Raw genomic sequence first — 23,366 nt, 5'->3', positions numbered from 1 at the left:
AGAGAGATCAGGTTTGTTTTAGTATACTCCAATCAACAGCCCCTACAACCACAAAAAGGAATGGAGTCATTAGCACTTATGGTTTTTAAATGGCACCCAGAATTATGTTGCACGAAGCCCAATTTCACATCATTCTGGGTTCATTTGTGTGAAAACAAGGTCCAGTCAGGCTGAAACGTTACAGGAAGGTAGAATCTATTGAGTTGTAAGTGATCTGAACGTTTCATGATGATAGCACTTTCCTAAGGGGGTCAAACCATGTCCCAAAGGTCACCGGATCTGGTGTCAATTTAAAGAAGTTGTCCAGTTACACATTTGTGGGCTTATAACTTGGCTTCTGAATGTCCTAGAGCGATCAGGTTTGTTTTAGTGTACTCCAATCAACAGCCCCTACAACCACAAAAAGGAATGGAGACATTAGCACTTATGGTTTTTAAATGGCACCCAGAATTATGTTGCACGAAGCACAATTTCACATCATTCTGGGTTCATTTGTGTGAAAACAAGGTCCAATCAGGCTGAAACGTTACAGGAAGGTAGAATCTATTGAGTTGTAAGTGATCTGAACGTTTCATGATGATAGCACTTTCCTAAGGGGGTCAAACCATGTCCCAAAGGTCACCGGATCTGGTGTCACTTTAAAGAAGTAGTCCAGTTACACATTTGTGGGCTTATAACTTGGCTTCTGAATGTCCTAGAGAGGTCAGGTTTGTTTTATTGTACTCCAATCAACAGCCTCTACAACCACAAAAAGGAATGGAGACATTAGCACTTATGGTTTGTAAATGGCACCCAGAATTAAGTTGCACGAAGCACAATTTCACATCATTCTTGGTCCATTTGTGTGAAAACAAGGTCCAATCAGGCTGAAACGTTACAGGAAGGTAGAATCTATTGAGTTGTAAGTGATCTGAACGTTTCATGATGATAGCACTTTCCTAAGGGGGTCAAACCATGTCCCAAAGGTCAACGGATCTGGTGTCAATTTAAAGAAGTAGTCCAGTTACACATTTGTGGGCTTATAACTTGGCTTCTGAATGTCCTAGAGAGATCAGGTTTGTTTTAGTATACTCCAATCAACAGCCCCTACAACCACAAAAAGGAATGGAGTCATTAGCACTTATGCTTTGTAAATGGCACCCAGAATTATGTTGCACGAAGCACAATTTCACATCATTCTGGGTCCATTTGTGTGAAAACAAGGTCCAATCAGGCTGAAACGTTACAGGAAGGTAGAATCTATTGAGTTGTAAGTGATCTGAACGTTTCAAGATGATCGCACATTCCTATAGGGGGTAAAACCATGTCCCAAAGGTCACCGGGCCTGGTGTCACTTTAAAGATGTAGTCCAGTTACACCTTTGTGGGCTTATAACTTGGCTTCTGAATGTCCTAGAGAGGTTAGGTTTGTTTTAGTGTACTCCAATCAAAAGCCCCTACAGCCACAAAAAGGAATGGAGTCATTAGCACTTATGGTTTGTAAATGGCACCCAGAATTATGTTGCACGAAGCACAATTTCACATCATTCTGGGTTCATTTGTGTGAAAACAACGTCCAATCAGGCTGAAACGTTACAGGAAGGTAGAATCTATTGAGTTGTAAGTGATTTGAACGTTTCATGATGATAGCACTTTCCTAAGGGGGTCAAACCATGTCCCAAAGGTCACCGGATCTGGTGTCACTTTAAAGAAGTAGTCCAGTTACACATTTGTGGGCTTATAACTTGGCTTCTGAATGTCCTAGAGAGGTCAGGTTTGTTTTAGTGTACTCCAATCAACAGCCCCTACAACCACAAAAAGGAATGAAGACATTAGCACTTATGATTTTTAAATGGCACCCAGAATTATGTTGCACGAAGCACAATTTCACATCATTATGGGTCCATTTGTGTGAAAACAAGGTCCAATCAGGCTGAAACGTTACAGGAAGGTAGAATCTATTGAGTTGTAAGTGATCTGAATGTTTCATGATGATAGCACTTTCCTAAGGGGGTCAAACCATGTCCCAAAGGTCACCGGATCTGGTGTCAATTTAAAGAAGTAGTCCAGTTACACATTTGTGGGCTTATAACTTGGCTTCTGAATGTCCCTGAGAGATCAGGTTTGTTTTAGTATACTCCAATCAACAGCCCCTACAACCACAAAAAGGAATGGAGTCATTAGCACTTATGGTTTTTAAATGGCACCCAGAATTATGTTGCACGAAGCACAATTTCACATCATTCTAGGTCCATTTGTGTGAAAACAAGGTCCAATCAGGCTGAAACATTACAGGAAGGTAGAATCTATTGAGTTGTAAGTGATCTGAACGTTTCATGATGATAGCACTTTCCTAAGGGGGTCAAACCATGTCCCAAAGGTCACCGGATCTGGTGTCAATTTAAAGAAGTAGTCCAGTTACACATTTGTGGGCTTATAACTTGGCTTCTGAATGTCCTAGAGAGATCAGGTTTGTTTTAGTATACTCCAATCAACAGCCCCTACAACCACAAAAAGGAATGGAGTCATTAGCACTTATGGTTTGTAAATGGCACCCAGAATTATGTTGCACGAAGCACAATTTCACATCATTCTGGGTCCATTTGTGTGAAAACAAGATCCAATCAGGCTGAAACGTTACAGGAAGGTAGAATCTATTGAGTTGTAAGTGATCTGAACGTTTCAAGATGATCGCACATTCCTATAGGGGGTAAAACCATGTCCCAAAGGTCACCGGGCCTGGTGTCACTTTAAAGATGTAGTCCAGTTACACCTTTGTGGGCTTATAACTTGGCTTCTGAATGTCCTAGAGAGGTTAGGTTTGTTTTAGTGTACTCCAATCAAAAGCCCCTACAGCCACAAAAAGGAATGGAGTCATTAGCACTTATGGTTTGTAAATGGCACCCAGAATTATGTTGCACGAAGCACAATTTCACATCATTCTGGGTTCATTTGTGTGAAAACAAGGTCCAATCAGGCTGAAACGTTACAGGAAGGTAGAATCTATTGAGTTGTAAGTGATCTGAACGTTTCATGATGATAGAACTTTCCTAAGGGGGTCAAACCATGTCCCAAAGGTCACTGGATCTGGTGTCACTTTAAAGAAGTAGTCCAGTTACACATTTGTGGGCTTATAACTTGGCTTCTGAATGTCCTAGAGAGGTCAGGTTTGTTTTAGTGTACTCCAATCAACAGCCCCTACAACCACAAAAAGGAATGGAGACATTAGCACTTATGATTTTTAAATGGCACCCAGAATTATGTTGCACGAAGCCCAATTTCACATCATTCTGGGTTCATTTGTGTGAAAACAAGGTCCAATCAGGCTGAAACGTTACAGGAAGGTAGAATCTATTGAGTTGTAAGTGATCTGAACTTTTCATGATGATCGCACATTCCTAAGGGGGTCAAACCATGTCCCAAAGGTCACCGGATCTGGTGTCAATTTAAAGAAGTAGTCCAGTTACACATTTGTGGGCTTATAACTTGGCTTCTGAATGTCCTAGAGAGATCAGGTTTGTTTTAGTATACTCCAATCAACAGCCCCTACAACCACAAAAAGTAATGGAGTCATTAGCACTTATGCTTTGTAAATGGCACCCAGAATTATGTTGAACGAAGCACAATTTCACATAATTCTGGGTTCATTTGTGTGAAAACAAGGTCCAATCAGGCTGAAACGTTACAGGAAGGTAGAATCTATTGAGTTGTAAGTGATCTGAACGTTTCATGATGATAGCACTTTACTAAGGGGGTCAAACCATGTCCCAAAGGTCACCGGATCTGGTGTCAATTTAAAGAAGTAGTCCAGTTACACATTTGTGGGCTTATAACTTGGCTTCTGAATGTCCTATAGAGATCAGGTTTGTTTTAATGTACTCCAATCAACAGCCCCTACAACCACAAAAAGTAATGGAGTCATTAGCACTTATGGTTTGTAAATGGCACCCAGAATTATGTTGCACGAAGCACAATTTCACATCATTCTGGGTCCATTTGTGTGAAAACAAGGTCCAATAAGGCTGAAACGCTACAAGAAGGTAGAATCTATTGAGTTGTAAGTGATCTGAACGTTTCATGATGATAGCACTTTCCTAAGGGGGTCAAACCATGTCCCAAAGGTCACCGGATCTGGTGTCAATTTAAAGTAGTCCAGTTACACATTTGTGGGCTTATAACTTGGCTTCTGAATGTCCTAGAGAGATCAGGTTTGTTTTAGTGTACTCCAATCAACAGCCCCTAAAACCACAAAAAGGAATGGAGTCATTAGCACTAATGGTTTTTAAATGGCACCCAGAATTATGTTGCACGAAGCCCAATTTCACATCATTCTGGGTTCATTTGTGTGAAAACAAGGTCCAGTCAGGCTGAAACGTTACAGGAAGGTAGAATCTATTGAGTTGTAAGTGATCTGAACGTTTCATGATGATAGCACTTTCCTAAGGGGGTCAAACCATGTCCCAAAGGTCACCGGATCTGGTGTCAATTTAAAGAAGTTGTCCAGTTACACATTTGTGGGCTTATAACTTGGCTTCGGAATGTCCTAGAGAGATCAGGTTTGTTTTAGTGTACTCCAATCAACAGCCCCTACAACCACAAAAAGGAATGGAGACATTAGCACTTATGGTTTTTAAATGGCACCCAGAATTATGTTGCACGAAGCACAATTTCACATCATTCTGGGTTCATTTGTGTGAAAACAAGGTCCAATCAGGCTGAAACGTTACAGGAAGGTAGAATCTATTGAGTTGTAAGTGATCTGAACGTTTCATGATGATAGCACTTTCCTAAGGGGGTCAAACCATGTCCCAAAGGTCACCGGATCTGGTGTCACTTTAAAGTAGTCCAGTTGCACATTTGTGGGCTTACAACTTGGCTTCTGAATGTCCTAGAGAGGTCAGGTTTTTTTTTTATTGTACTCCAATCAACAGCTCCTACAACCACAAAAAGGAATGGAGACATTAGCACTTATGGTTTGTAAATGGCACCCAGAATTATGTTGCACGAAGCACAATTTCACATCATTCTGGGTCCATTTGTGTGAAAACAAGGTCCAATCAGGCTGAAACGCTACAAGAAGGTAGAATCTATTGAGTTGTAAGTGATCTGAACGTTTCAAGATGATCGCACATTCCTATAGGGGGTAAAACCATGTCCCAAAGTTCACCGGGCCTGGTGTCACTTTAAAGATGTAGTCCAGTTACACCTTTGTGGGCTTATAACTTGGCTTCTGAATGTCCTAGAGAGGTTAGGTTTGTTTTAGTGTACTCCAATCAAAAGCCCCTACAACCACAAAAAGGAATGGAGTCATTAGCACTTATGGTTTGTAAATGGCACCCAGAATTATGTTGCACGAAGCACAATTTCACATCATTCTGGGTTCATTTGTGTGAAAACAAGGTCCAATCAGGCTGAAATGTTACAGGAAGGTATAATCTATTGAGTTGTAAGTGATCTGAACGTTTCATGATGATAGCACTTTCCTAAGGGGGTCAATCCATGTCCCAAAGGTCACCGGATCTGGTGTCACTTTAAAGAAGTAGTCCAGTTACACATTTGTGGGCTTATAACTTGGCTTCTGAATGTCCTAGAGAGGTCAGGTTTTTTTTAGTGTACTCCAATCAACAGCCCCTACAACCACAAAAAGGAATGGAGACATTAGCACTTATGGTTTTTAAATGGCACCCAGAATTATGTTGCACGAAGCACAATTTCACATCATTCAGGGTTCATTTGTGTGAAAACAAGGTCCACTCAGGCTGAAACGTTACAGGAAGGTAGAATCTATTGAGTTGTAAGTGATCTGAACGTTTCATGATGATAGCACTTTCCTAAGGGGGTCAAACCATGTCCCAAATGTCACCGGATCTGGTGTCAATTTAAAGAAGTAGTCCAGTTACACCTTTGTGGGCTTATAATTTGGCTTCTGAATGTCCTAGAGAGATCAGGTTTGTTTTACGGTACTCCAATCAACAGCCTCTACAACCACAAAAAGGAATGGAGTCATTAGCACTTATGGTTTTTAAATGGCACCCAGAATTATGTTGCACGAAGCACAATTTCACATCATTCTGGGTTCATTTGTGTGAAAACAAGGTCCAATCAGGCTGAAACGTTACAGGAAGGTAGAATCTATTGAGTTGTAAGTGATCTGAACGTTTCATGATGATTGCACTTTCCTAAGGGGGTAAAACCATGTCCCAAAGGTCACCGGATCTGGTGTCAATTTAAAGAAGTAGTCCAGTTACACATTTGTGGGCTTATAACTTGGCTTCTGAATGTCCTAGAGAGGTTAGGTTTGTTTTAGTGTACTCCAATCAACAGCCCCTACAACCACAAAAAGGAATGGAGTCATTAGCACTTATGGTTTGTAAATGGCACCCAGAATTATGTTGCACGAAGCACAATTTCACATCATTCCGGGTTCATTTGTGTGAAAACAAGGTCCAATCAGGCTGAAACGTTACAGGAAGGTAGAATCTATTGAGTTGTAAGTGATCTGAACGTTTCATGATGATAGCACTTTACTAAGGGGGTCAAACCATGTCCCAAAGGTCACCGGATCTGTTGTCAATTTAAAGAAGTAGTCCAGTTACACATTTGTGGGCTTATAACTTGGCTTATCAATGTCCTGGAGAGATCAGGTTTGTTTTAGTATACTCCAATCAACAGCCCCTACAACCACAAAAAGGAATGGAGTCATTAGCACTTATGCTTTGTAAATGGCACCCAGAATTATGTTGAACGAAGCACAATTTCACATAATTCTGGGTTCATTTGTGTGAAAACAAGGTCCAATCAGGCTGAAACGTTACAGGAAGGTAGAATCTATTGAGTTGTAAGTGATCTGAACATTTCATGATGATTGCACTTTCCTAAGGGGGTAAAACCATGTCCCAAAGGTCACCGGATCTGGTGTCAATTTAAAGAAGTAGTCCAGTTACACATTTGTGGGCTTATAACTTGGCTTCTGAATGTCCTAGAGAGGTTAGGTTTGTTTTAGTGTACTCCAATCAACAGCCCCTACAACCACAAAAAGGAATGGAGTCATTAGCACTTATGGTTTGTAAATGGCACCCAGATTTATGTTGCACAAAGCACAATTTCACATCATTCTGGGTCCATTTGTGTGAAAACAAGGTCCAATCAGGCTGAAACGTTACAAGAAGGTAGAATCTATTGAGTTGTAAGTGATCTGAACGTTTCATGATGATAGCACTTTCCTAAGGGGGTCAAACCATGTCCCAAAGGTCACCGGATCTGGTGTCACTTTAAAGAAGTAGTCCAGTTACACATTTGTGGGCTTATAGCTTGGCTTCTGAATGTCCTAGAGAGGTCAGGTTTGTTTTAGTGTACTCCAATCAACAGTCCCTACAACCACAAAAAGGAATGGAGTCATTAGCACTTATGCTTTGTAAATGGCACCCAGAATTATGTTGAACGAAGCACAATTTCACATAATTCTGGGTTCATTTGTGTGAAAACAAGGTCCAATCAGGCTGAAACGTTACAGGAAGGTAGAATCTATTGAGTTGTAAGTGATCTGAACGTTTCATGATGATAGCACTTTACTAAGGGGGTCAAACCATGTCCCAAAGGTCACCGGATCTGGTGTCAATTTAAAGAAGTAGTCCAGTTACACATTTGTGGGCTTATAACTTGGCTTCTGAATGTCCTATAGAGATCAGGTTTGTTTTAATGTACTCCAATCAACAGCCCCTACAACCACAAAAAGTAATGGAGTCATTAGCACTTATGGTTTGTAAATGGCACCCAGAATTATGTTGCACGAAGCACAATTTCACATCATTCTGGGTCCATTTGTGTGAAAACAAGGTCCAATCAGGCTGAAACGCTACAAGAAGGTAGAATCTATTGAGTTGTAAGTGATCTGAACGTTTCAAGATGATCGCACATTCCTATAGGGGGTAAAACCATGTCCCAAAGTTCACCGGGCCTGGTGTCACTTTAAAGATGTAGTCCAGTTACACCTTTGTGGGCTTATAACTTGGCTTCTGAATGTCCTAGAGAGGTTAGGTTTGTTTTAGTGTACTCCAATCAAAAGCCCCTACAACCACAAAAAGGAATGGAGTCATTAGCACTTATGGTTTGTAAATGGCACCCAGAATTATGTTGCACGAAGCACAATTTCACATCATTCTGGGTTCATTTGTGTGAAAACAAGGTCCAATCAGGCTGAAATGTTACAGGAAGGTATAATCTATTGAGTTGTAAGTGATCTGAACGTTTCATGATGATAGCACTTTCCTAAGGGGGTCAATCCATGTCCCAAAGGTCACCGGATCTGGTGTCACTTTAAAGAAGTAGTCCAGTTACACATTTGTGGGCTTATAACTTGGCTTCTGAATGTCCTAGAGAGGTCAGGTTTTTTTTAGTGTACTCCAATCAACAGCCCCTACAACCACAAAAAGGAATGGAGACATTAGCACTTATGGTTTTTAAATGGCACCCAGAATTATGTTGCACGAAGCACAATTTCACATCATTCTGGGTTCATTTGTGTGAAAACAAGGTCCACTCAGGCTGAAACGTTACAGGAAGGTAGAATCTATTGAGTTGTAAGTGATCTGAACGTTTCATGATGATAGCACTTTCCTAAGGGGGTCAAACCATGTCCCAAATGTCACCGGATCTGGTGTCAATTTAAAGAAGTAGTCCAGTTACACCTTTGTGGGCTTATAATTTGGCTTCTGAATGTCCTAGAGAGATCAGGTTTGTTTTACGGTACTCCAATCAACAGCCTCTACAACCACAAAAAGGAATGGAGTCATTAGCACTTATGGTTTTTAAATGGCACCCAGAATTATGTTGCACGAAGCACAATTTCACATCATTCTGGGTTCATTTGTGTGAAAACAAGGTCCAATCAGGCTCAAACGTTACAGGAAGGTAGAATCTATTGAGTTGTAAGTGATCTGAACGTTTCATGATGATTGCACTTTCCTAAGGGGGTAAAACCATGTCCCAAAGGTCACCGGATCTGGTGTCAATTTAAAGAAGTAGTCCAGTTACACATTTGTGGGCTTATAACTTGGCTTCTGAATGTCCTAGAGAGGTTAGGTTTGTTTTAGTGTACTCCAATCAACAGCCCCTACAACCACAAAAAGGAATGGAGTCATTAGCACTTATGGTTTGTAAATGGCACCCAGAATTATGTTGCACGAAGCACAATTTCACATCATTCCGGGTTCATTTGTGTGAAAACAAGGTCCAATCAGGCTGAAACGTTACAGGAAGGTAGAATCTATTGAGTTGTAAGTGATCTGAACGTTTCATGATGATAGCACTTTCCTAAGGGGGTCAAACCATGTCCCAAAGGTCACCGGATCTGGTGTCACTTTAAAGAAGTAGTCCAGTTACACATTTGTGGGCTTATAGCTTGGCTTCTGAATGTCCTAGAGAGGTCAGGTTTGTTTTAGTGTACTCCAATCAACAGTCCCTACAACCACAAAAAGGAATGGAGTCATTAGCACTTATGGTTTGTAAATGGCACCCAGATTTATGTTGCACAAAGCACAATTTCACATCATTCTGGGTCCATTTGTGTGAAAACAAGGTCCAATCAGGCTGAAACGTTACAAGAAGGTAGAATCTATTGAGTTGTAAGTGATCTGAACGTTTCATGATGATCGCACATTCCTAAGGGGGTCAAACCATGTCCCAAAGGTCACCGGATCTGTTGTCAATTTAAAGAAGTAGTCCAGTTACACATTTGTGGGCTTATAACTTGGCTTATCAATGTCCTGGAGAGATCAGGTTTGTTTTAGTATACTCCAATCAACAGCCCCTACAACCACAAAAAGGAATGGAGTCATTAGCACTTATGCTTTGTAAATGGCACCCAGAATTATGTTGAACGAAGCACAATTTCACATAATTCTGGGTTCATTTGTGTGAAAACAAGGTCCAATCAGGCTGAAACGTTACAGGAAGGTAGAATCTATTGAGTTGTAAGTGATCTGAACATTTCATGATGATTGCACTTTCCTAAGGGGGTAAAACCATGTCCCAAAGGTCACCGGATCTGGTGTCAATTTAAAGAAGTAGTCCAGTTACACATTTGTGGGCTTATAACTTGGCTTCTGAATGTCCTAGAGAGGTTAGGTTTGTTTTAGTGTACTCCAATCAACAGCCCCTACAACCACAAAAAGGAATGGAGTCATTAGCACTTATGGTTTGTAAATGGCACCCAGAATTATGTTGCACGAAGCACAATTTCACATCATTCCGGGTTCATTTGTGTGAAAACAAGGTCCAATCAGGCTGAAACGTTACAGGAAGGTAGAATCTATTGAGTTGTAAGTGATCTGAACGTTTCATGATGATAGCACTTTCCTAAGGGGGTCAAACCATGTCCCAAAGGTCACCGGATCTGGTGTCACTTTAAAGAAGTAGTCCAGTTACACATTTGTGGGCTTATAGCTTGGCTTCTGAATGTCCTAGAGAGGTCAGGTTTGTTTTAGTGTACTCCAATCAACAGTCCCTACAACCACAAAAAGGAATGGAGTCATTAGCACTTATGCTTTGTAAATGGCACCCAGAATTATGTTGAACGAAGCACAATTTCACATAATTCTGGGTTCATTTGTGTGAAAACAAGGTCCAATCAGGCTGAAACGTTACAGGAAGGTAGAATCTATTGAGTTGTAAGTGATCTGAACGTTTCATGATGATAGCACTTTACTAAGGGGGTCAAACCATGTCCCAAAGGTCACCGGATCTGGTGTCAATTTAAAGAAGTAGTCCAGTTACACATTTGTGGGCTTATAACTTGGCTTCTGAATGTCCTATAGAGATCAGGTTTGTTTTAATGTACTCCAATCAACAGCCCCTACAACCACAAAAAGTAATGGAGTCATTAGCACTTATGGTTTGTAAATGGCACCCAGAATTATGTTGCACGAAGCACAATTTCACATCATTCTGGGTCCATTTGTGTGAAAACAAGGTCCAATCAGGCTGAAACGCTACAAGAAGGTAGAATCTATTCAGTTGTAAGTGATCTGAACGTTTCATGATGATAGCACTTTCCTAAGGGGGTCAAACCATGTCCCAAAGGTCACCGGATCTGGTGTCAATTTAAAGTAGTCCAGTTACACATTTGTGGGCTTATAACTTGGCTTCTGAATGTCCTAGAGAGATCAGGTTTGTTTTAGTGTACTCCAATCAACAGCCCCTAAAACCACAAAAAGGAATGGAGTCATTAGCACTTATGGTTTTTAAATGGCACCAAGAATTATGTTGCACGAAGCCCAATTTCACATCATTCTGGGTTCATTTGTGTGAAAACAAGGTCCAGTCAGGCTGAAACGTTACAGGAAGGTAGAATCTATTGAGTTGTAAGTGATCTGAACGTTTCATGACGATAGCACTTTCCTAAGGTGGTCAAACCATGTCCCAAAGGTCACCGGATCTGGTGTCAATTTAAAGAAGTTGTCCAGTTACACATTTGTGGGCTTATAACTTGGCTTCGGAATGTCCTAGAGAGGTCAGGTTTTTTTTTATTGTACTCCAATCAACAGCCCCTACAACCACAAAAAGGAATGGAGACATTAGCACTTATGGTTTGTAAATGGCACCCAGAATTATGTTGCACGAAGCACAATTTCACATCATTCTGGGTCCATTTGTGTGAAAACAAGGTCCAATCAGGCTGAAACGCTACAAGAAGGTAGAATCTATTGAGTTGTAAGTGATCTGAACGTTTCAAGATGATCGCAAATTCCTATAGGGGGTAAAACCATGTCCCAAAGTTCACCGGGCCTGGTGTCACTTTAAAGATGTAGTCCAGTTACACCTTTGTGGGCTTATAACTTGGCTTCTGAATGTCCTAGAGAGGTTAGGTTTGTTTTAGTGTACTCCAATCAAAAGCCACTACAACCACAAAAAGGAATGGAGTCATTAGCACTTATGGTTTGTAAATGGCACCCAGAATTATGTTGCACGAAGCACAATTTCACATCATTCTGGCTTCATTTGTGTGAAAACAAGGTCCAATCAGGCTGAAATGTTACAGGAAGGTAGAATCTATTGAGTTGTAAGTGATCTGAACGTTTCATGATGATAGCACTTTCCTAAGGGGGTCAATCCATGTCCCAAAGGTCACCGGATCTGGTGTCACTTTAAAGAAGTAGTCCAGTTACACATTTGTGGGCTTATAACTTGGCTTCTGAATGTCCTAGAGAGGTCAGGTTTGTTTTAGTGTACTCCAATCAACAGCCCCTACAACCACAAAAAGGAATGGAGACATTAGCCCTTATGGTTTTTAAATGGCACCCAGAATTATGTTGCACGAAGCACAATTTCACATCATTCTGGGTTCATTTGTGTGAAAACAAGGTCCAATCAGGCTGAAACGTTACAGGAAGGTAGAATCTATTGAGTTGTAAGTGATCTGAACGTTTCATGATGATAGCACGTTCCTAAGGGGGTCAAACCATGTCCCAAATGTCACCGGATCTGGTGTCAATTTAAAGAAGTAGTCCAGTTACACCTTTGTGGGCTTATAATTTGGCTTCTGAATGTCCTAGAGAGATCAGGTTTGTTTTACGGTACTCCAATCAACAGCCTCTACAACCACAAAAAGGAATGGAGTCATTAGCACTTATGGTTTTTAAATGGCACCCAGAATTATGTTGCACGAAGCACAATTTCACATCATTCTGGGTTCATTTGTGTGAAAACAAGGTCCAATCAGGCTGAAACGTTACAGGAAGGTAGAATCTATTGAGTTGTAAGTGATCTGAACGTTTCATGATGATTGCACTTTCCTAAGGGGGTAAAACCATGTCCCAAAGGTCACCGGATCTGGTGTCAATTTAAAGAAGTAGTCCAGTTACACATTTGTGGGCTTATAACTTGGCTTCTGAATGTCCTAGAGAGGTTAGGTTTGTTTTATTGTACTCCAATCAACAGCCCCTACAACCACAAAAAGGAATGGAGTCATTAGCACTTATGGTTTGTAAATGGCACCCAGAATTATGTTGCACGAAGCACAATTTCACATCATTCCGGGTTCATTTGTGTGAAAACAAGGTCCAATCAGGCTGAAACGTTACAGGAAGGTAGAATCTATTGAGTTGTAAGTGATCTGAACGTTTCATGATGATAGCACTTTCCTAAGGGGGTCAAACCATGTCCCAAAGGTCACCGGATCTGGTGTCACTTTAAAGAAGTAGTCCAGTTACACATTTGTGGGCTTATAGCTTGGCTTCTGAATGTCCTAGAGAGGTCAGGTTTGTTTACGTGTACTCCAATCAACAGTCCCTACAACCACAAAAAGGAATGGAGTCATTAGCACTTATGGTTTGTAAATGGCACCCAGATTTATGTTGCACAAAGCACAATTTCACATCATTCTGGGTCCATTTGTGTGAAAACAAGGTCCAATCAGGCTGAAACGTTACAAGAAGGTAGAATCTATTGAGTTGTAAGTGATCTGAACGTTTCATGATGATCGCACATTTCTAAGGGGGTCAAACCATGTCCCAAAGGTCACCGGATCTGGTGTCAATTTAAAGAAGTAGTCCAGTTACACATTTGTGGGCTTATAACTTGGCTTCTGAATGTCCTAGAGAGATCAGGTTTGTTTTAGTATACTCCAATCAACAGCCCCTACAACCACAAAAAGGAATGGAGCCATTAGCACTTATGCTTTGTAAATGGCACCCAGAATTATGTTTAACGAAGCACAATTTCACATAATTCTGGGTTCATTTGTGTGAAAACAAGGTCCAATCAGGCTGAAACGTTACAGGAAGGTAGAATCTATTGAGTTGTAAGTGATCTGAACGTTTCATGATGATAGCACTTTACTAAGGGGGTCAAACCATGTCCCAAAGGTCACCGGATCTGGTGTCAATTTAAAGAAGTAGTCCAGTTACACATTTGTGGGCTTATAACTTGGCTTCTGAATGTCCTATAGAGATCAGGTTTGTTTTAATGTACTCCAATCAACAGCCCCTACAACCACAAAAAGTATTGGAGTCATTAGCACTTATGGTTTGTAAATGGCACCCAGAATTATGTTGCACGAAGCACAATTTCACATCATTCTGGGTCCATTTGTGTGAAAACAAGGTCCAATCAGGCTGAAACGCTACAAGAAGGTAGAATCTATTGAGTTGTAAGTGATCTGAACGTTTCATGATGATAGCACTTTCCTAAGGGGGTCAAACCATGTCCCAAAGGTCACCGGATCTGGTGTCAATTTAAAGTAGTCCAGTTACACATTTGTGGGCTTATAACTTGGCTTCTGAATGTCCTAGAGAGATCAGGTTTGTTTTAGTGTACTCCAATCAACAGCCCCTAAAACCACAAAAAGGAATGGAGTCATTAGCACTTATGGTTTTTAAATGGCACCCAGAATTATGTTGCACGAAGCCCAATTTCACATCATTCTGGGTTCATTTGTGTGAAAACAAGGTCCAGTCAGGCTGAAACGTTACAGGAAGGTAGAATCTATTGAGTTGTAAGTGATCTGAACGTTTCATGATGATAGCACTTTCCTAAGGGGGTCAAACCATGTCCCAAAGGTCACCGGATCTGGTGTCACTTTAAAGAAGTAGTCCAGTTACACATTTGTGGGCTTATAGCTTGGCTTCTGAATGTCCTAGAGAGGTCAGGTTTGTTTTAGTGTACTCCAATCAACAGTCCCTACAACCACAAAAAGGAATGGAGTCATTAGCACTTATGCTTTGTAAATGGCACCCAGAATTATGTTGAACGAAGCACAATTTCACATAATTCTGGGTTCATTTGTGTGAAAACAAGGTCCAATCAGGCTGAAACATTACAGGAAGGTAGAATCTATTGAGTTGTAAGTGATCTGAACGTTTCATGATGATAGCACTTTACTAAGGGGGTCAAACCATGTCCCAAAGGTCACCGGATCTGGTGTCAATTTAAAGAAGTAGTCCAGTTACACATTTGTGGGCTTATAACTTGGCTTCTGAATGTCCTATAGAGATCAGGTTTGTTTTAATAAACTCCAATCAACAGCCCCTACAACCACAAAAAGTAATGGAGTCATTAGCACTTATGGTTTGTAAATGGCACCCAGAATTATGTTGCACGAAGCACAATTTCACATCATTCTGGGTCCATTTGTGTGAAAACAAGGTCCAATCAGGCTGAAACGCTACAAGAAGGTAGAATCTATTGAGTTGTAAGTGATCTGAACGTTTCATGATGATAGCACTTTCCTAAGGGGGTCAAACCATGTCCCAAAGGTCACCGGATCTGGTGTCAATTTAAAGTAGTCCAGTTACACATTTGTGGGCTTATAACTTGGCTTCTGAATGTCCTAGAGAGATCAGGTTTGTTTTAGTGTACTCCAATCAACAGCCCCTAAAACCACAAAAAGGAATGGAGTCATTAGCACTTATGGTTTTTAAATGGCACCCAGAATTATGTTGCACGAAGCCCAATTTCACATCATTCTGGGTTCATTTGTGTGAAAACAAGGTCCAGTCAGGCTGAAACGTTACAGGAAGGTAGAATCTATTGAGTTGTAAGTGATCTGAACGTTTCAAGATGATCGCAAATTCCTATAGGGGGTAAAACCATGTCCCAAAGTTCACCGGGCCTGGTGTCACTTTAAAGATGTAGTCCAGTTACACCTTTGTGGGCTTATAACTTGGCTTCTGAATGTCCTAGAGAGGTTAGGTTTGTTTTAGTGTACTCCAATCAAAAGCCCCTACAACCACAAAAAGGAATGGAGTCATTAGCACTTATGGTTTGTAAATGGCACCCAGAATTATGTTGCACGAAGCACAATTTCACATCATTCTGGGTTCATTTGTGTGAAAACAAGGTCCAATCAGGCTGCAACGCTACAAGAAGGTAGAATCTATTGAGTTGTAAGTGATCTGAACGATTCATGATGATAGCACTTTCCTAAGGGGGTCAAACCATGTCCCAAAGGTCACCGGATCTGGTGTCAATTTAAAGAAGTTGTCCAGTTACACATTTGTGGGCTTATAACTTGGCTTCGGAATGTCCTAGAGAGGTCAGGTTTTTTTTTTATTGTACTCCAATCAACAGCCCCTACAACCACAAAAAGGAATGGAGACATTAGCACTTATGGTTTGTAAATGGCACCCAGAATTATGTTGCACGAAGCACAATTTCACATCATTCTGGGTCCATTTGTGTGAAAACAAGGTCCAATCAGGCTGAAACGCTACAAGAAGGTAGAATCTATTGAGTTGTAAGTGATCTGAACGTTTCAAGATGATCGCAAATTCCTATAGGGGGTAAAACCATGTCCCAAAGTTCACCGGGCCTGGTGTCACTTTAAAGATGTAGTCCAGTTACACCTTTGTGGGCTTATAACTTGGCTTCTGAATGTCCTAGAGAGGTTAGGTTTGTTTTAGTGTACTCCAATCAAAAGCCCCTACAACCACAAAAAGGAATGGAGTCATTAGCACTTATGGTTTGTAAATGGCACCCAGAATTATGTTGCACGAAGCACAATTTCACATCATTCTGGGTTCATTTGTGTGAAAACAAGGTCCAATCAGGCTGAAATGTTACAGGAAGGTAGAATCTATTGAGTTGTAAGTGATCTGAACGTTTCATGATGATAGCACTTTCCTAAGGGGGTCAATCCATGTCCCAAAGGTCACCGGATCTGGTGTCACTTTAAAGAAGTAGTCCAGTTACACATTTGTGGGCTTATAACTTGGCTTCTGAATGTCCTAGAGAGGTCAGGTTTGTTTTAGTGTACTCCAATCAACAGCCCCTACAACCACAAAAAGGAATGGAGACATTAGCCCTTATGGTTTTTAAATGGCACCCAGAATTATGTTGCACGAAGCACAATTTCACATCATTCTGGGTTCATTTGTGTGAAAACAAGGTCCAATCAGGCTGAAACGTTACAGGAAGGTAGAATCTATTGAGTTGTAAGTGATCTGAACGTTTCATGATGATAGCACTTTCCTAAGGGGGTCAAACCATGTCCCAAATGTCACCGGATCTGGTGTCAATTTAAAGAAGTAGTCCAGTTACACCTTTGTGGGCTTATAATTTGGCTTCTGAATGTCCTAGAGAGATCAGGTTTGTTTTACGGTACTCCAATCAACAGCCTCTACAACCACACAAAGGAATGGAGTCATTAGCACTTATGGTTTGTAAATGGCACCCAGAATTATGTTGCACGAAGCACAATTTCACATCATTCTGGGTTCATTTGTGTGAAAACAAGGTCCAATCAGGCTGAAACGTTACAGGAAGGTAGAATCTATTGAGTTGTAAGTGATCTGAACGTTTCATGATGATTGCACTTTCCTAAGGGGGTAAAACCATGTCCCAAAGGTCACCGGATCTGGTGTCAATTTAAAGAAGTAGTCCAGTTACACATTTGTGGGCTTATAACTTGGCTTCTGAATGTCCTAGAGAGGTTAGGTTTGTTTTAGTGTACTCCAATCAACAGCCCCTACAACCACAAAAAGGAATGGAGTCATTAGCACTTATGGTTTGTAAATGGCACCCAGAATTATGTTGCACGAAGCACAATTTCACATCATTCCGGGTTCATTTGTGTGAAAACAAGGTCCAATCAGGCTGAAATGTTACAGGAAGGTAGAATCTATTGAGTTGTAAGTGATCTGAACGTTTCATGATGATAGCACTTTCCTAAGGGGGTCAAACCATGTCCCAAAGGTCACCGGATCTGGTGTCACTTTAAAGAAGTAGTCCAGTTACACATTTGTGGGCTTATAGCTTGGCTTCTGAATGTCCTAGAGAGGTCAGGTTTGTTTACGTGTACTCCAATCAACAGTCCCTACAACCACAAAAAGGAATGGAGTCATTAGCACTTATGGTTTGTAAATGGCACCCAGATTTATGTTGCACAAAGCACAATTTCACATCATTCTGGGTCCATTTGTGTGAAAACAAGGTCCAATCAGGCTGAAACGTTACAAGAAGGTAGAATCTATTGAGTTGTAAGTGATCTGAACGTTTCATGATGATCGCACATTTCTAAGGGGGTCAAACCATGTCCCAAAGGTCACCGGATCTGGTGTCAATTTAAAGAAGTAGTCCAGTTACACATTTGTGGGCTTATAACTTGGCTTCTGAATGTCCTAGAGAGATCAGGTTTGTTTTAGTATACTCCAATCAACAGCCCCTACAACCACAAAAAGGAATGGAGCCATTAGCACTTATGCTTTGTAAATGGCACCCAGAATTATGTTGAACGAAGCACAATTTCACATAATTCTGGGTTCATTTGTGTGAAAACAAGGTCCAATCAGGCTGAAACGTTACAGGAAGGTAGAATCTATTGAGTTGTAAGTGATCTGAACGTTTCATGATGATAGCACTTTACTAAGGGGGTCAAACCATGTCCCAAAGGTCATCGGATCTGGTGTCAATTTAAAGAAGTAGTCCAGTTACACATTTGTGGGCTTATAACTTGGCTTCTGAATGTCCTATAGAGATCAGGTTTGTTTTAATGTACTCCAATCAACAGCCCCTACAACCACAAAAAGTAATGGAGTCATTAGCACTTATGGTTTGTAAATGGCACCCAGAATTATGTTGCACGAAGCACAATTTCACATCATTCTGGGTCCATTTGTGTGAAAACAAGGTCCAATCAGGCTGAAACGCTACAAGAAGGTAGAATCTATTGAGTTGTAAGTGATCTGAACGTTTCATGATGATAGCACTTTCCTAAGGGGGTCAAACCATGTCCCAAAGGTCACCGGATCTGGTGTCAATTTAAAGTAGTCCAGTTACACATTTGTGTGCTTATAACTTGGCTTCTGAATGTCCTAGAGAGATCAGGTTTGTTTTAGTGTACTCCAATCAACAGCCCCTAAAACCACAAAAAGGAATGGAGTCATTAGCACTTATGGTTTTTAAATGGCACCCAGAATTATGTTGCACGAAGCACAATTTCACATCATTCTGGGTTCATTTGTGTGAAAACAAGGTCCAGTCAGGCTGAAACGTTACAGGAAGGTAGAATCTATTGAGTTGTAAGTGATCTGAACGTTTCATGATGATAGCACTTTCCTAAGGGGGTCAAACCATGTCCCAAAGGTCACCGGATCTGGTGTCAATTTAAAGAAGTTGTCCAGTTACACATTTGTGGGCTTATAACTTGGCTTCGGAATGTCCTAGAGAGATCAGGTTTGTTTTAGTGTACTCCAATCAACAGCCCCTACAACCACAAAAAGGAATGTAGACATTAGCACTTATGGTTTTTAAATGGCACCCAGAATTATGTTGCACGAAGCACAATTTCACATCATTCTGGGTTCATTTGTGTTAAAACAAGGTCCAATCAGGCTGAAACGTTACAGGAAGGTAGAATCTATTGAGTTGTAAGTGATCTGAACGTTTCATGATGATAGCACTTTCCTAAGGGGGTCAAACCATGTCCCAAAGGTCACCGGATCTGGTGTCAATTTAAAGAAGTAGTCCAGTTACACATTTGTGGGCTTATAACTTGGCTTCTGAATGTCCTAGAGAGGTTAGGTTTGTTTTAGTGTACTCCAATCAACAGCCCCTACAACCACAAAAAGGAATGGAGTCATTAGCACTTATGGTTTGTAAATGGCACCCAGAATTAAGTTGCACGAAGCACAATTTCACATCATTCCGGGTTCATTTGTGTGAAAACAAGGTCCAATCAGGCTGAAACGTTACAGGAAGGTAGAATCTATTGAGTTGTAAGTGATCTGAACGTTTCATGATGATATCACTTTCCTAAGGGGGTCAAACCATGTCCCAAAGGTCACCGGATCTGGTGTCACTTTAAAGAAGTAGTCCAGTTACACATTTGTGGGCTTATAGCTTGGCTTCTGAATGTCCTAGAGAGGTCAGGTTTGTTTACGTGTACTCCAATCAACAGTCCCTACAACCACAAAAAGGAATGGAGTCATTAGCACTTATGGTTTGTAAATGGCACCCAGATTTATGTTGCACAAAGCACAATTTCACATCATTCTGGGTCCATTTGTGTGAAAACAAGGTCCAATCAGGCTGAAACGTTACAAGAAGGTAGAATCTATTGAGTTGTAAGTGATCTGAACGTTTCATGATGATCGCACATTTCTAAGGGGGTCAAACCATGTCCCAAAGGTCACCGGATCTGGTGTCAATTTAAAGAAGTAGTCCAGTTACACATTTGTGGGCTTATAACTTGGCTTCTGAATGTCCTAGAGAGATCAGGTTTGTTTTAGTATACTCCAATCAACAGCCCCTACAACCACAAAAAGGAATGGAGCCATTAGCACTTATGCTTTGTAAATGGCACCCAGAATTATGTTGAACGAAGCACAATTTCACATAATTCTGGGTTCATTTGTGTGAAAACAAGGTCCAATCAGGCTGAAACGTTACAGGAAGGTAGAATCTATTGAGTTGTAAGTGATCTGAACGTTTCATGATGATAGCACTTTACTAAGGGGGTCAAACCATGTCCCAAAGGTCACCGGATCTGGTGTCAATTTAAAGAAGTAGTCCAGTTACACATTTGTGGGCTTATAACTTGGCTTCTGAATGTCCTATAGAGATCAGGTTTGTTTTAATGTACTCCAATCAACAGCCCCTACAACCACAAAAAGTAATGGAGTCATTAGCACTTATGGTTTGTAAATGGCACCCAGAATTATGTTGCACGAAGCACAATTTCACATCATTCTGGGTCCATTTGTGTGAAAACAAGGTCCAATCAGGCTGAAACGCTACAAGAAGGTAGAATCTATTGAGTTGTAAGTGATCTGAACGTTTCATGATGATAGCACTTTCCTAAGGGGGTCAAACCATGTCGCAAAGGTCACCGGATCTGGTGTCAATTTAAAGTAGTCCAGTTACACATTTGTGGGCTTATAACTTGGCTTCTGAATGTCCTAGAGAGATCAGGTTTGTTTTAGTGTACTCCAATCAACAGCCCCTAAAACCACAAAAAGGAATGGAGTCATTAGCACTTATGGTTTTTAAATGGCACCCAGAATTATGTTGCACGAAGCCCAATTTCACATCATTCTGGGTTCATTTGTGTGAAAACAAGGTCCAGTCAGGCTGAAACGTTACAGGAAGGTAGAATCTATTGAGTTGTAAGTGATCTGAACGTTTCATGATGATAGCACTTTCCTAAGGGGGTCAAACCATGTCCCAAAGGTCACCGGATCTGGTGTCAATTTAAAGAAGTTGTCCAGTTACACATTTGTGGGCTTATAACTTGGCTTCGGAATGTCCTAGAGAGATCAGGTTTGTTTTAGTGTACTCCAATCAACAGCCCCTACAACCACAAAAAGGAATGGAGACATTAGCACTTATGGTTTTTAAATGGCACCCAGAATTATGTTGCACGAAGCACAATTTCACATCATTCTGGGTTCATTTGTGTGAAAACAAGGTCCAATCAGGCTGAAACGTTACAGGAAGGTAGAATCTATTGAGTTGTAAGTGATCTGAACGTTTCATGATGATAGCACTTTCCTAAGGGGGTCAAACCATGTCCCAAAGGTCACCGGATCGGGTGTCACTTTAAAGAAGTAGTCCAGTTGCACATTTGTGGGCTTACAACTTGGCTTCTGAATGTCCTAGAGAGGTCAGGTTTTTTTTATTGTACTCCAATCAACAGCCCCTACAACCACAAAAAGGAATGGAGACATTAGCACTTATGGTTTGTAAATGGCACCCAGAATTATGTTGCACGAAGCACAATTTCACATCATTCTGGGTCCATTTGTGTGAAAACAAGGTCCAATCAGGCTGAAACGCTACAAGAAGGTAGAATCTATTGAGTTGTAAGTGATCTGAACGTTTCAAGATGATCGCACATTCCTATAGGGGGTAAAACCATGTCCCAAAGTTCACCGGGCCTGCTGTCACTTTAAAGATGTAGTCCAGTTACACCTTTGTGGGCTTATAACTTGGCTTCTGAATGTCCTAGAGAGGTTAGGTTTGTTTTAGTGTACTCCAATCAAAAGCCCCTACAACCACAAAAAGGAATGGAGTCATTAGCACTTATGGTTTGTAAATGGCACCCAGAATTATGTTGCACGAAGCACAATTTCACATCATTCTGGGTTCATTTGTGTGAAAACAAGGTCCAATCAGGCTGAAATGTTACAGGAAGGTAGAATCTATTGAGTTGTAAGTGATCTGAACGTTTCATGATGATAGCACTTTCCTAAGGGGGTCAATCCATGTCCCAAAGGTCACCGGATCTGGTGTCACTTTAAAGAAGTAGTCCAGTTACACATTTGTGGGCTTATAACTTGGCTTCTGAATGTCCTAGAGAGGTCAGGTTTGTTTTAGTGTACTCCAATCAACAGCCCCTACAACCACAAAAAGGAATGGAGACATTAGCACTTATGGTTTTTAAATGGCACCCAGAATTATGTTGCATGAAGCACAATTTCACATCATTCTGGGTTCATTTGTGTGAAAACAAGGTCCAATCAGGCTGAAACGTTACAGGAAGGTAGAATCTATTGAGTTGTAAGTGATCTGAACGTTTCATGATGATAGCACTTTCCTAAGGGGGTCAAACCATGTCCCAAATGTCACCGGATCTGGTGTCAATTTAAAGAAGTAGTCCAGTTACACCTTTGTGGGCTTATAATTTGGCTTCTGAATGTCCTAGAGAGGTCAGGTTTGTTTTACGGTACTCCAATCAACAGCCTCTACAACCACAAAAAGGAATGGAGTCATTAGCACTTATGGTTTTTAAATGGCACCCAGAATTATGTTGCACGAAGCACAATTTCACATCATTCTGGGTCCATTTGTGTGAAAACAAGGTCCAATCAGGCTGAAACATTACAGGAAGGTAGAATCTATTGAGTTGTAAGTGATCTGAACGTTTCATGATGATTGCACTTTCCTAAGGGGTTAAAACCATGTCCCAAAGGTCACCGGATCTGGTGTAAATTTAAAGAAGTAGTCCAGTTACACATTTGTGGGCTTATAACTTGGCTTCTGAATGTCCTAGAGAGGTTAGGTTTGTTTTAGTGTACTCCAATCAACAGCCCCTACAACCAAAAAAAGGAATGGAGTCATTAGCACTTATGGTTTGTAAATGGCACCCAGAATTATGTTGCACGAAGCACAATTTCACATCATTCCGGGTTCATTTGTGTGAAAACAAGGTCCAATCAGGCTGAAACGTTACAGGAAGGTAGAATCTATTGAGTTGTAAGTGATCTGAACGTTTCATGATGATAGCACTTTCCTAAGGGGGTCAAACCATGTCCCAAAGGTCACCGGATCTGGTGTCACTTTAAAGAAGTAGTCCAGTTACACATTTGTGGGCTTATAGCTTGGCTTCTGAATGTCCTAGAGAGGTCAGGTTTGTTTTAGTGTACTCCAATCAACAGTCCCTACAACCACAAAAAG

Source organism: Nothobranchius furzeri, chromosome 17 (genome assembly GCF_043380555.1).
Source record: "Nothobranchius furzeri strain GRZ-AD chromosome 17, NfurGRZ-RIMD1, whole genome shotgun sequence".
In the NCBI taxonomy this organism is placed as follows: Eukaryota; Metazoa; Chordata; class Actinopteri; order Cyprinodontiformes; family Nothobranchiidae; genus Nothobranchius; species Nothobranchius furzeri.
This window is presented reverse-complemented; position numbering follows the sequence as displayed.